Source organism: Triturus cristatus, chromosome 4_1, assembly GCF_964204655.1.
Source record: "Triturus cristatus chromosome 4_1, aTriCri1.1, whole genome shotgun sequence".
Lineage (NCBI taxonomy): Eukaryota > Metazoa > Chordata > Amphibia > Caudata > Salamandridae > Triturus > Triturus cristatus.
The window spans coordinates 553,893,910-553,907,978 of NC_140585.1; positions in this window are offsets into that span (position 1 = coordinate 553,893,910).

Consider the following 14,069-nt stretch of genomic DNA (forward strand, 5'->3'; position numbering starts at 1 on the left):
CGTTTTGGGAATGGCAAAGGGTGGCGGTGCAAAGTTTGCCGCAGCTCTGCAATCTGTCATTTCTAAATATGCCTCTTGGTATCTGGTTCTGCTCTGCAAGATTTGTGTTCATACTAATGGGTGACACGAGTGAGCTTAGTTCAATGCACCAACACTGAATGTGGAAGGCAGGGTATTGTAGCCCAGCCGAACCCCACCCAATACATAATTGAGATGGTGTCGGAGAAGGGGGAGGAAACCGATGGAGAACATGGCGCCTGCTGGTTGAGCAGACGCGCGCGCGTCTGTGCCTCTCTCCCTCTGCCGCACTAGGTTCGGCAAAAACCCCATCTACCTGATGGTTCTTTTTTCCCTTTTTTCGCCCGGACCCCCGATCTTCCGCCCTGCTCGCGGCTGTGTGAGGTGTCAGGGCTGATTCGGGTCCTTGCGGCGGATGCAGATGGTCTGCTGCCTCGGCGTCCCGTGCTCGCTCAGCTCCCTGCGTTGGAACACTGCCGCCCTGGAGTTGAGGCGCGCCCGCAGAGCGGCGGCTCGCGGTCTGCTCCGGGTGAGCAGCGGCAGCGCCAGCATCAGGCGCCTTTTTGGAGCAACAGGAGAGGGGTCGGGGAAAGTGAAGAGCGTCGGGGAGGGTCTGACGGTTCTGTCCCCCCACCCTGGTCTCTGGTACAGGTGGGGAGAGTGACTCCCACCCTGCCGAGGAGGCCGTTGCTCCATCTGGAAACACCGTTACCCAACCGGCCCGACATCCTCGTCCTCCTCCACATCATCACGGAGCCCAAGACGGTAGGAGGTCTTCAATCCAATTAGCTGACGGCATTGGGCCACCAACAGTGAAGGCAGGTAGGAAACCCGGTAACACCGTGTGGGGGGGTGAAAAACGGCAGCCTAAGGACAAGGTAAAAGCGAGTGGTGACCGATTAGAGGGGAAGGAAGCTAAAAGCATTCTGCTCACTTCAAATATATCTAAGCCCTCTAATTTGACTAGCGACACAACAGCTTTTCTGAGCTATCAGGTCAAAGGCAGGAGTATTAAAAAGGGAAAAGCTAAGGTTGTGCCTAACATAGTGAAGGTCACCCCTTCCCTGAGATCTTTTAACAGGGTACAACCGGAGGTCCTACTTATTACAAATCAAGACGAGATGCAAGCTACAGGATCATCAGGGGTGGACCCTGAACCATTCATGGTGGCTATTTCCCCCCCCCGCTGACTTAGACATAACCTTTGCAACTGCTCCCTCCCCCAAGGTTGAGACTAAAGATGTTAACACAGCTATTGCTGTGGGTTGGAGGTAAAACCCTAGGCGGGGGGGGTGCGGAATTAGGATCAGTCGCGGGAATCTTAGAGCCCGGGCCCCTCTCTGCTTTGCCTTCTCTGCCTTCTTCTCTGCCTTTGCCTTCTCTACATTCAACTATGATGGAAACCCTACTTGCATCTTTAAAGGAGGATATAAAGCAGGGCTTTGCGATATCAGCGGCCAACCAAGGGGAGATCAGGAGCTCATGCGAGATTTTAGAAAAGAAAGTAGATCTCCTAAATACCAGAACAGAATCACTGGAGCATTCTGTGGTTGAATTAAAATCCAGTTTAGGGTCGGCAGAAGGTAAAATCCAAGAGCTTCAAAAAGGAGAGGGTATCCTGCGCGAAAGAATGGAAGTGTTGGAAAATAACTCCCGCAGGAATAACCTTCGCGTTTTGAATATTCCAGAAGGTAAAGAGGGGTCTGATCTGAAAATGTTTATGGTAAATCTGCTAAAAGATACCCTGTCACTCGATGAACCAGTAGACTTTCTGATAAAAGACATACAGAGAATCCATAGGGACCCTTTCCGATTAAACCCAACCAGGACTAAGCCAAGAAAAATTCTTATTAACTTCTTAACCTACGCAGTGAAAGAAACAATTCTGAATCTGGCTTTAAAATTGAAAAAAGTAAGAAGTAAGGATTTTTCCTTTGAAGTCCGTTCGGATCTCTCAAGAGAAACACTGGAAAGACAGTGGGAGCTTGGGAGAATAATGGACAACTTTAAGAAGATCGGCGCCACAGTACAACTTAAATTTCCTGCCTTCCTGAAAGTGATGCACAACAACAAAATGTACAACGTTAGGTCTATTCAGGAGGCGGATGAATTATTAGAAAGCATCAGTAAAGGGTCCTCATAAGCAAATGAGGGTTCCTTATTTTTTAGTAGTCTTCATCTGTGACATGAGACATGTACAGTATTGTGGTTGGGGAGAGGCAAGGGAATAGTGGAGAAGGGGAGGGAAGAGGGAAAGAAGGGGAAGGAGGAAAAAACAAAAGAAAAAAACCCAAAAACTTTTTCAGTGTGCACTGTTATATACTCTCTTTTTTCCTTTCTGGTGGGTGACATTAGTTGGGTAAATAGGTAGAGGAGTAGGGGGGCTACAGACGCCACGGCTGTACAAACAACTAGTCCAGGTAAATAGGGGTTGGGTTCTCCAAGGGGGGTGTAGGGTGGGGGGTTGTGGGGTCGGGGGTAGGGGAGCACATGGGATTAACCAACAATAAAAGTACCTCATTCGTCATACTCACTATATTTGTAATATCTATCATAGATTTCGTTGACCAGAAAGTTATAGTTATGTTAGGACTGTTCGATAAGAGGGTTTGGAGGGGGGAGAAAGGAGTACTTCCCTAATGAATTGTCTGCAAATATTATACTGCAATGTAAATGGTTTGCGGGTGGGATCACGTAGAAGAAGAATCCTACAATACCTAAGGGATTCCCCCGCTCAAGTTCTGGTTATCCAGGAGACGCATCTTCTTGAGGCAGAGATAAAAGACATATTGAAATCACAGAAATGGGTGGATTACTTTTTTTGTACAGATCAGACAGCTAATATTAGGGGGGTATGTATTCTCTTTAAAAAATCTGCCAAAGCACAGATCTTGCAATATAAAAAGGACCCAGGAGGGAGATGGATAATATTGAAAGTTACTATTAGAGAGGCCCTTCTTACATTAGTTGGCTATTACGGCCCGAATCACGATGATCCATCTAATCTCCAATCTATCTTTTCCCACTTATTGGACTTCCCTGAGCTGGTGGTGCGGGCAGGGGACTTCAATATTGTTTTAGATCCCAAACTGGACAAGACCTCGAATAATAGAGCAATTTCTTCTACGAAATCAAGATCATCTCTCCTTATAATAATGTCCCAATTGGGCCTTAAAGATGTTTGGAGAGAAAGGTCAGGGCAACTGACCGGGGTATCATTTAGAATCTTTAAATACGGTCACAAGTCACGAATCGACTATATACTAACTAGCCACACTCTCAGTGATAAAATAGAGGACCTAACATATTTGCCATCACACTTGTCGGACCATTCCAGCATTCTATTGATTTTACAGAATTTAGGCATCCAACAGGTTAGGACGTGGTCTTTTGATCGAACTCTTCTATTGGAAACAAGTGAGATGAGTTTCCTCCTTCGGGAGACAGATCTTTTTTTTTTAGACCAATTTGGGAACTGTCGACATCACGATAGTCTGGGACACTCTTAAGGCTTTTTGGAGAGTTATAATAACTAACAGGGCAAGTTATAGAAGTAAGAAATACAAAAAAGAGATTGAGGTCCTGGAGGTAGAAATGAGGAAGGTGGAAGCAAAACTAAATGCCCAAGAGGGAATGGGACATAAAGTAGATCTTGAGATTAATAAGAAATTGAAGGAACAAATGGAGTCGGTTCTCCAGAGACGGCTTATGCGTAGGTGGGAAGTGAGTAAGATGGCCCATTTTGAGTATGGGGAAGGCGCTGGGAAACTATTGGCTTGGCAGATCAAAGCAGACCAGCTCCGGAACCATATTAAAGAGATTTCAGTGGGCAAAGATCCCCCTATCAACTCAAACGCAGCAATAGGAGAAGCTTTCCTGGATTATTTCCAGGAAATATATAAAGAGACCTCCTCAGATGATAACTCTAAGGCAAAGTCTTGGTTGGAGAACATCGCTTTAACACCGATTAGCTCTAATCAACAACAGGATTTGGGGCAACCCATCACACAGGAGGAAGTAAAGAAAGCACTGGCTAGTGGAAAAAGGGGTAAGGCGGCGGGTCCGGATGGGCTGCCAATAGAACTATATTGCGCAATGGGAGAAAAATTAATATCGGTAATGACTCTCTTATTTAATAAAATCTTTATAGACGGTATTAGCGCACCGGTAACATGGAACGATGCCACTGTAGTCCTTATTTTGAAACCTGGTAAAAATCCCTCCAGTTGTGGGTCTTATCGGCCTATATCACTCTTAAATGCTGACTACAAAATCTACAAAACCATCTTGGCTAACAGACTGGGGGAGGTGGCTAAAGATATCCTTCATCCTGCCCAAAAGGGTTTTGTAAAGGGGCGACAGCTAGCGGACCTCACTTACGATCTCATTGGCGCAATAGATATTGCCTCTACATGCTCGCTCCCTCTCGCAGCCCTGACCTTGGACGCCACCAAGGCTTTCGATAGGGTGAACTGGATTTACCTATCGGAAGCCATGGAGAAATTTAACCTGGGCAAAACATTCTGTCGGGCCGTACAGCTAATTTATAAATCCCCAACTGCCAAGTTACTGGTGAACGGAAGCCTTACAAAATCATTCAATATAACTAGAGGAACTCGACAGGGTTGCCCTCTCTCCCCCCTGTTGTTCGATATATATATCGAACCTTTTGCACAGAAATTTAGGGATAACCCCGATATTGAATCATTTAAATACGGGGAATGGGAGAGAAGGGTGGCCCTGTATGCGGATGATATCTTAATTCTTTCCGCAGATTTAGATAAGACTTTACCGGCAGTAATTAAATCTGCAGAGGACTTCGGCAGGGTTTCCGGATATGAGATAAACCCCGGTAAGACGGAAATTATGACCTGGAATATCCTGAATCCCGCGCTACAGACAAGTCGCAGTATGCGCTATCTTGGCATTATAATCACCCAAGACATTAATAAACTAGCAGATACCAATTTATCAAGAGTATTTCGGGATTGTCGTAAACAAATGAAGTCATAGGTACATCTTCCTTTATCTATTCTGGGGAGAGTCAACTTGATCAAAATGTCTATACTGCCTAAGGTTACTTTTCTTTTCAACACAATCCCTCTCCATTTTGATAAAGATATCATAGGAAAATTTCAAGGGGAAATTAATTCTTTTATTTGGGCATATAAATCCATTAGAATTGCATGGAAGAAATTAAGACGAAGGAGGGAGAAGGGGGGGCTGGTTTTACCAGACTTACAATACTATGCCTGGGCATTTCAACTTACACACTCGCGAATGTTGTTGAAGATGCCAAGCGACAAAGGGTGTGGAGTAATGTTTCTTGCCATGTTGAAAGGGGCAAGGTTGACACCGGAAGGGTTTATGTTTAAATTTGGTGATCAAAAATTCTTTAAGAAAATTAAATTCAAAGTTCTGCAGGGGTTCGCCAGGATGTGGGCAACATTAAGGAAGGCTACTGGTCTTAGTTATTTCTCCAAATTGGCCCCACTATGGAACTCTCCAGGCTTCCCTGACTGCCTCCAGGATAGACTGGTTACCCCACTTAGAGATGCGGGAATTAAAATATGGGGAGATTTAATTAGTAACGAAATGTTTATTACATGGGAAGATCTAGTAACGGTGGTGGGCAGCGATCTTTCAAAATTTAAATATATCCAGCTACAGAGTTGGGTACAATCCCAGTTCAAAAAGGGAAAATCTATAGGCGGTGGAACTTGCTTGGAGCAACAGCTTGTGGAAAGGCCAGTAAGCAAAAAAGAAGTTTCTTATTGGTATTGGGCCATAGAACAGGAGGTAGATGGGGAATTTAAGCTTGCGGATGAACTGTGGAGTGGCTCGCTGCCTAATGAACAGTGTGACCATCTATGGCAGGAATCCTTCAAAATCCTCTTCAACATAGTTAAACCAGCATGGTTGAGGAGGAATCATTTGTTTACGGCTCATCGTGCATATCTATCCCCTCTCAGACTATCAAGAATCAGTAAGAGTACACAAGTCAGTTGCCAAAAGTGCGGTCTCCTCGAGGCATCGGATCTTCATATGTTCAGTGACTGCCCTTCCATCCAGCCATTTTGGGAGGAAGTACAAAAAACATTGGAGAGCATTTTGGGGACGGCAATCAGAATCGATACCAAATTAATTATTAATCTTTGGTTTACACACCCAGACATTAGGCCCAGCCAGACTTTTTCTTTTTTATTCAATTCTTTTGGCAAGAAGACAAATTTGTAAGTACTGGGTAGTCTCCGCCCCCCCCATTCACTCGGAATGGCTGACCTCTTTATATGAAACATCCAGAATAGATATGGCCAGAGAAGGTAGCAGGAAAAAGCTTGCATACTGGGATTTGCTGTCATCTTGGAGATGAGGTTTTTTTTTCCCTGTCCTATGATTATGCCTATTGGATACTCCCAGAACTCATAAGGTCCTCCAAGAGTGGAATGATACCTAATCTCCCTAAAACAACAGTTGGGCAGTGCCTTTTGGTCTGATAATATTCCCCTCTAGGCTAGGGCTGAAAGTATCAAGAGAATCCGAGGGAGAAGCCCACGTTATCCTAGCCTATCATTATAGGGGTATATATAGACGGTCAGCACGTTTTGGGTATTGGCGAATGAGGACAACAAAAAAATAAATAAATAATTGAGATGGTGTCAATGCTTTTGGGTTACTAACAGGGAGCAGTGACAATTCAAATGATCATTCATTATTGCTTTACACACTGAAGAGCACTAGCAAGGGGATATGCCTTTCAACATATTAATTTTATAATTATTATTTTAAGACACCAGTAATCTAATGCATACAATATTGGTAACATTATAGAAAATAAGCTAAGCTAAGCTTTTCAATACCAGTGAAATAAAATGAAAAAATCATAACATCACAACTTATAGCCCTTGTCACCCTCACAGTGCTATCTCTAAGAATACAAGCACATACCAGAAACATGCATTTGATAAAATAGTAAGTCATCACTTACATGTTCAATAACACATGCCTTCAAACTGTAATGAAAAACGGTTTTCTGCACTGGAAAGCATGATCTTTACAACACTACTTTTGTCCAGTCTTTGCCAACATTTTTGTGAAAAAAGAATTTGGGGAGAATCTCCATATGCCATTTCAACTTGAGATGTTAATTTGACCTTTTGGAACAAATCCTATAGGATAGCACCCATAAGCCCCCTTTAAAATTGTCTTTAATTTGTATCCATTTTTGTCTAAGGTTTTATCTGTACACAAATTGTTTGATTGAACCCCAGTTTTGAAATGTTTTAGAATGAGATAATTTGCACCCATTTCCACCTCCAATCCTTGAGGGAAAATACCACAATTAACAAACCCAAACCAAAAATAATTGTGTTCTTTGAACTGTCAAAAAACACTACAACATTTTTTTCTCTCAAAAAATCAGAAGCAGATAGAAATCACAACTTCCACCACCTAAACCCTTCGTTTTCATCATAGGTGGCCATGTCCCCCAATATAAATATATTCCTGGCTAATGACCAGTTCATGTTCCACAGTTTTTAGTTGCCACCCCCATGCACTATCTAGCTCTATCTTTCTTAATTTTTACAGCTGTTAATGTTTGCTTGTTATATTTATGAGACACTCATGTTACCCAAAACTAGAGCATCCTGATACTCAGATATGGAAGCCTAGGGCAAAGCACAATAGGAGAAGGAGTTAATTAAACACCCAAATCTTAATTTCCTTCTGGTTAGAAGGGAAAATCTATGCAGATCTGATGTTAGGAGAGAGATTGTTTCAGTGTTTAGCAGCCAGCCCTGTGAAGGAGTGGCCATCCTGACGACCTTCGAAGGTTCTTGAACTAGACATGCCCCACAGCTGAGCGTGATGCTTGCTTTGGATAGTAATCAGGAATCTGTTTCTAGGGCGAGAGGAGCCTTTGCCCTATGGGCTACAACGATAGTTGCATATGGCCTTAAAAACATAGATGGGCAGATTTGCGAAGGACTTGCACTGTTCTAGAGGGATTTAAGTCGTCACAAGGCAACAGAAGTCCTTAAAGATGCATTGTGATATATTTTGCTCCATTCCATGGGTGGAGCATGGCCTGTCAGTGCCTTCACCAATGGAATCTGATGCACTCCCACATTTACTAAAGGCAGTAAACCTGGGATTGTGCTAAAATGGTGAGCCACCGGTGGAGAGGCGTAATGAAAAGAAATATCTATTTCTCTGTGTTATTTCCTCTTTCTATGTGTGTTGAGGAAATTGCCTCGTTGGATTGCTTTTGTGCAGGAAGGAATGCTTCCGTGCACAAAATAATCCTGCTTGTAACGCAGGTACCCTTGCAGCATGGCACAAGTGTGCCTGCAGTAGAGCTCGGCAGCACACAGTGTGCCAGAGCTAGGAGAGAGCAGAAGATCTTTATAGATTTCGTGTATTTCTGCTCTCTCCCTTTCATGCAATGCTCCACAGCAAGTTCCCTTGCTGTGTTGCGTGAAACATTAGGAAATCTGCCCTAGACTATTTGGCTATTGGGAGTGAGAGGAGAAAGGCCAAGTTGTAGCCTGGGGGCATTGTTCTCGATAAGTTGAAGGCAGGTCATAGAGTCTGTAGTCAGACAGAGATTCAGGGAATTGCTGTAGTCTCGGATTGGGATTGGGATGGCTCGGGTGACGCCTTTAGTTTGCTCCTCCAGTGGGAGTACAGGAAGAACCTTATAAATAAGTCCAAGATAGAAAAACAAGCAGAGGATACTTTGATAATTTGATCTGAGAAATTAAGATGACAATCAAATAGTACATCAAGATTTGTAGCTGATGGAGTGGCAGAGTTGATGCCTGACTTAACTCAGGGGACTCTATATGGTGGTCCAAATTTAGGGAGGTCCTACAAATATCAGGACTTCTGTTTTGCCCCAATTAAATTTAAGTGCATTGGCAGATATTCAGTAGGTAATGGATGACATAATTAACATTTTGATCTGCTGCTTCTAGCAGTGGGCGACGCACCTTCACCATAGCAGAGCAGCCGTCCCTGGTGATTTGACAAAAGAAAAGCCGTTAGATTGAAATGTGAAAATATTAGTGGTATTCTTAAATATAATTGGAAGACTGCTGCAAATCCTGTGGATGTAGTCTTGATGGAAAATAGAATAGCCAGAAGGGCAGTGGCGGCTCCTCTGTTATTGCGGATGAGCGTTGCCCTACTGCTAGAAGCTAGGTAAAAATGGGGGGACTAATTCAATTGAGGAACAACAGGGGCTGGAATTCAAAATACAACAAGCATAAACAAGGATGCCCCTGAGACCATAGATACGAATATATTCACTTGCAGCCTAGACACAGTGCGTTGCCTACGCTTGAGTTCCATACAGAACGGTATTACATATAGAGAATTTATACAACTGTGAGTCTGGAGGCACAACAGCTAATTGCCATCACGAAAGAAATGTTATCAAAAATATTTAATATTTTCAATTCGATTATTTATGAATATTGCCACTTTTTTGTTTTTTTGAAAATATTTTTTTTTTCTTAGAAAAGCAACATTTTCATTGTCACAAGAATTAAAGCAACACATAAGGTATTATAAAATCATGACTAATACGTTTACAAACAGTGAAATTTTGACAAATTCTTGACATCTTTTGGTCCTAAAATTTGAGTGAACGGATATGCATCATAAATCGGGAAAGCCATACATCATTTTTTCCTCGATTAATTTTCAATCCAACGGTCCAAAGGTGAGAAGGTCAGAGATAGCCTTGCTACAGGTTGAAAACAGTTATACCGCAGTTAATTTGGTACACTTAGACATTTCATCAAATCTTCAAACAATAATGTCCTGTTGCAACTCTTGACCTCGTGCAAAGGGAAAAGTTGTGTGAAGTTGGGAAAGGGGGGTTAAACCAAAAAGTGAGCCGACGCGTTTCGACCTTCATGTGTAGGGACCACAACGATTTCAAGGAAGGTCTTCCTCAGGGCTGTACTGCTTTATATAGGACACTAAAAAGATGGGGTGGAAGATATCGCTTTCAGCAGAAACCAATTCGTTATAAAGATAGGCAGCAGCCGCTGCCTATAGTTTTTAATCTGTCGCCTGGATATCAACGCATACGTCGTGAAATGACGGGTATGGTCACCGCCTTTCTTCATCTGGTGTAAACAGCAAAAAATTGCTTTCGCCGAAGCAGCAGATCAAAACGTAATATAAAAAGTAATACAATTATTAAAACTGCTTTATTATCATTTTATTTTAGTCGTAGGACCCGTCAGCTGAGTATTGGGGGCGGGGCTATCAGCAGCAGGAGTGGTGGCCACAGGGCACTGCTGCCAGTGTACATGTCGGTTTGACCCACTGTCTTAGGACAGTCAAACTGTCATGGGTACTGGCATCTCACCAACCTAAGCTGCATTGTCAGGTGGGGAGAACAGTAGGTGCAGACTTCCAGTCCCCTTTGGAGCAGAAAACAAGCCCACTCAGGCTAATCCCAGCCCTTCTCGAGAATAGGGGAGTCTGGGAGCCTGTGCTCATAGGAACTGAAGTTCCTGGTGCGCAGGAGCACCGAGGCGCACGAGCAGAGAATCACAGAGGCCGTGGCAAGCAGCAGGAAGGTATGTGTACTTTTATTTAATTTATTTTTTATTGTTTTTTCCCCATGGTGCCCCCACACAATCCCCCCACACCCACTTCGAGTTGGCAGCAGCTGCCACTGCAGAAGAGACAGCCACAGCAATGCCAAGACAAGAGCCTTCATGATTTGATTTGTGGATTTGTATAGCGCTTGAATCACCTCCATAGGGGTTCATAGAGTCACGTCTCAGTAACAAACATATGCACAAATAATGGGATGTAATGAAGAGCGGAGGCTCGTTCTTTTGAAATGGAATTGAGTGGCATTGAGAAGGCATTCATTAAAATGTGAGAGGGTCATAGATTTGGGGGGGGGGGGTGAAAATGTCACACTCTTGAATGATGATTCTGCGGGAGAAACAGTGTCTTAAATGCATCAAATATATTACCAGTCTTAATGCCACTATTAAGTGCTGGTTTCACCTCTCTTATTAGCTTGACATTTTTCTTGACAGAAGAATGAAAAGGTCGGACTTCCCTAAACTCCACCCTGGCGCACCAAGAGATGTACTGGGAATCATTGAAGGAGGCTGATTGTGGCCCTAAAGTCTAGACGATGAAGGAAGAAGGTCATAGAAGACTGGCACCCATGATCATAGTGAGCCGAAGAAGCCCACTGCATAAAAATACCTCACTCAACAAAGCAAAAGGTAGCATAACACTGCTAGCAATGATGTCTCAATATAAGCAGCGAATAACAACCTAGACTGAATCTAAAGAAACTAGAGACAGAGTGCGAAGGGATGAAGAGAACCCTGAAGATAAAGTATCCCCATGTGTTGCAACTCAGTAAACAAAATGACTCACCTTTTACAGGAATCCATTATCGTGCCTTGCCTCAGGAGAGCCTATTTTCCATTTTGCAATTGGATGTGCTAAGTTCAAGTAATGATCTCTTCCATGTTAGGTGGCAAGCATGAACAGTGCCCTCAGCAACAGGGGTTCCGCCATGACTCTGTCTTGAATACCCCAAAGGCGGCTTCCTTCCTTCATCTTTACCAGAAACACATTAGCCCATTTCTAGCCCTGGAATACCGTTGAGCCCCTACAAAGCGAACCATCCTTTGAAAAGTATTAGAAACACCTGAGACTACCTTTCAGGGAGTTGATACAATTCTCTCGACTGTAGAAGAACTCCACCTGTATGTTCAGACACTAATACTCTCCAGTAAGACTACCACTAAAAGGCGAATGAGAACTTGAGTGGCCGCTGCACTGGCTGCCAATATGAGAAGATTACCCAAGTAGCTAAGTGTGTCTAGAGTAGGCCTTAATGGATGGGCCTTCTCATGTCCAGCTTGGCCGACACTTTTCGGGGCCAGTGATCTGCATAAATGGAGTTAATTTGGCTGAACAAAAAATATGAAAAATATATTTGCCTTCTGTCTACCATCTCTGAAATATAGAGATGCGCAGATTATTCCATTTATCTGAAACCGATGTCTCAGAAGAAACCTGTGATTTGTGAGAGTGGCTAACGTGTTACTTGACATGACCTGGGTGCCACATTTGTAACTCTTAGGAATTAGTACACAAAACAGCATCACAGTATAGCATTTACACTGAAGGGGCCATTTAGAGCTTCGTGATAGTGCTAATATAAGGTTCCTCTTTCAGCCTAGTGGCAATTACTGGCGCTAATTGCACGTGATGAATGCATGCATTTTCCACCACCTTTTAGCTGGTAGTACCTGCAAGTGTTAGAAAAATAACACACAAAACAGGTGCAAATATCGCCAATGGGAAAATTAGTTGCAAACACCAGAAAATACCACTGGGTTATTTTCTTTGCAACATGGAGTTTCTTCGTCAGCCTTTAAATAAGGCCCAAAATGTTTCCATCATAATGTTCAAAAAAGAAATCGGTCAGTTCTCTCTCCCATTTCATCCTGATGACGGAAACATTTCTTAATCTTACCTAATCTGCGAGATTGGAGAACAGTAGTGATTTCTCCACCCACTACCGTGTACCAGTTGCTGCTGCTAGTTTGGATAGAGACTTGGGCGATGCAGTGAAGGATACTAACAATGCAGGGTATCGGAGGAGCCAATAGAAGGGAAACTGTCATATGCAAAATGAACAATTTTGTAGCCAACGTAGACAAGCAATGAGATTTGTGTGTTGTATTAAAAGTTGTTGGGAAAAAAGTAATAACTAGAGCGGTGAATTGAGCAAATACCATAGATATGACGGACCTGATTTTGAATTTGTTGCTGCGTCACAAACGAGAAGGCTATCCCATCCGCCTTAAAACGAGTGCGTCACATCCTGATGCACTTGTAATGAGGCTGACGGGATACCTGTTGTGTTTGTGACGCCAAACTGTTAATCAGGTCCCATGTCTCCGGAAGATTACAGAGCCCAATTCTAAGAACCAGTCCAGTGCTTGAATATCCCCTGGAGTAGTATGCCATAACATGCTGATCACAGATTCCAGTATCAGTTGGATAAGTTGAGGGGTTAATGCAGCTCGTGTACAAGTGCATTTGCATATAGGTGTACACCCTCAAGGCTATTTTTTATGTGGGGTATTAGCTATAGCATGAGCTTCATACAGTACATTTTATGTCAACAAGACCATGTCAAAATTAAGATGCTGCACATACAACAGCCCTGTGTACGCATGCTCAGATGTGAGTGTGCGTCGGGGGGGTTTTTGTAAGTAGAGAATGAAAAAAGGAGAGGGATAGCAACATAATATCGGGGCATTGCTCGCTCTCAGCACTCTATAGGAAGATACATAGATAGTTACATTATACATTTTTACATTACTCACATTAACAATTTGGGGTAAATTAAAATACAGCAATTTGTCTATAACCACACAAGTTTTGTCAAATGCTCGAGCCAAATTTAGAGCACTGGTCTAAAGTTTTCAATGTGAAAATTTGTAATTTCCAGTATGGTACCAATGGAAGCGGGTTCGCAAATCGGGTAGAAGGTTGTGAAAGGCTGTGGGAAATGAACATGTTACTGTTCCATGACTCCACTCTTCACCAAAAGAAAAAGGTACTTTTGCACTTTCATAAAAAAAGGCTTTATAAGATGATAAAATACTTAAAGCATTACTGTTAGAAATGGGGTCTCTAGTTGGCATGGTTTGCCCCCTGTCCAAGTAGGGACCCACACTCTAGTCAGGGTAAGTGTAGTACACACAAAGTTTACTGTGCTCACCCTCTGGTTGCTTGGCTCATAGTAGTCAGGCTAAACTAAAGAGGCAATGTGTAAAGTATTCACACACACACACACACACACACACACACACACACACACACACACACACACCCTGAAAACACCACAAAAGTACTCCACACCAGTTTAGAAAAAGCCAACATACACAAGTCAAGATATTAATTTTTCAATATTAAATGCTTATAGTGCTTAGAAACACAATAGCTCTGGTCGGGGCTATCTTAACATGCTTGGTGGAGTT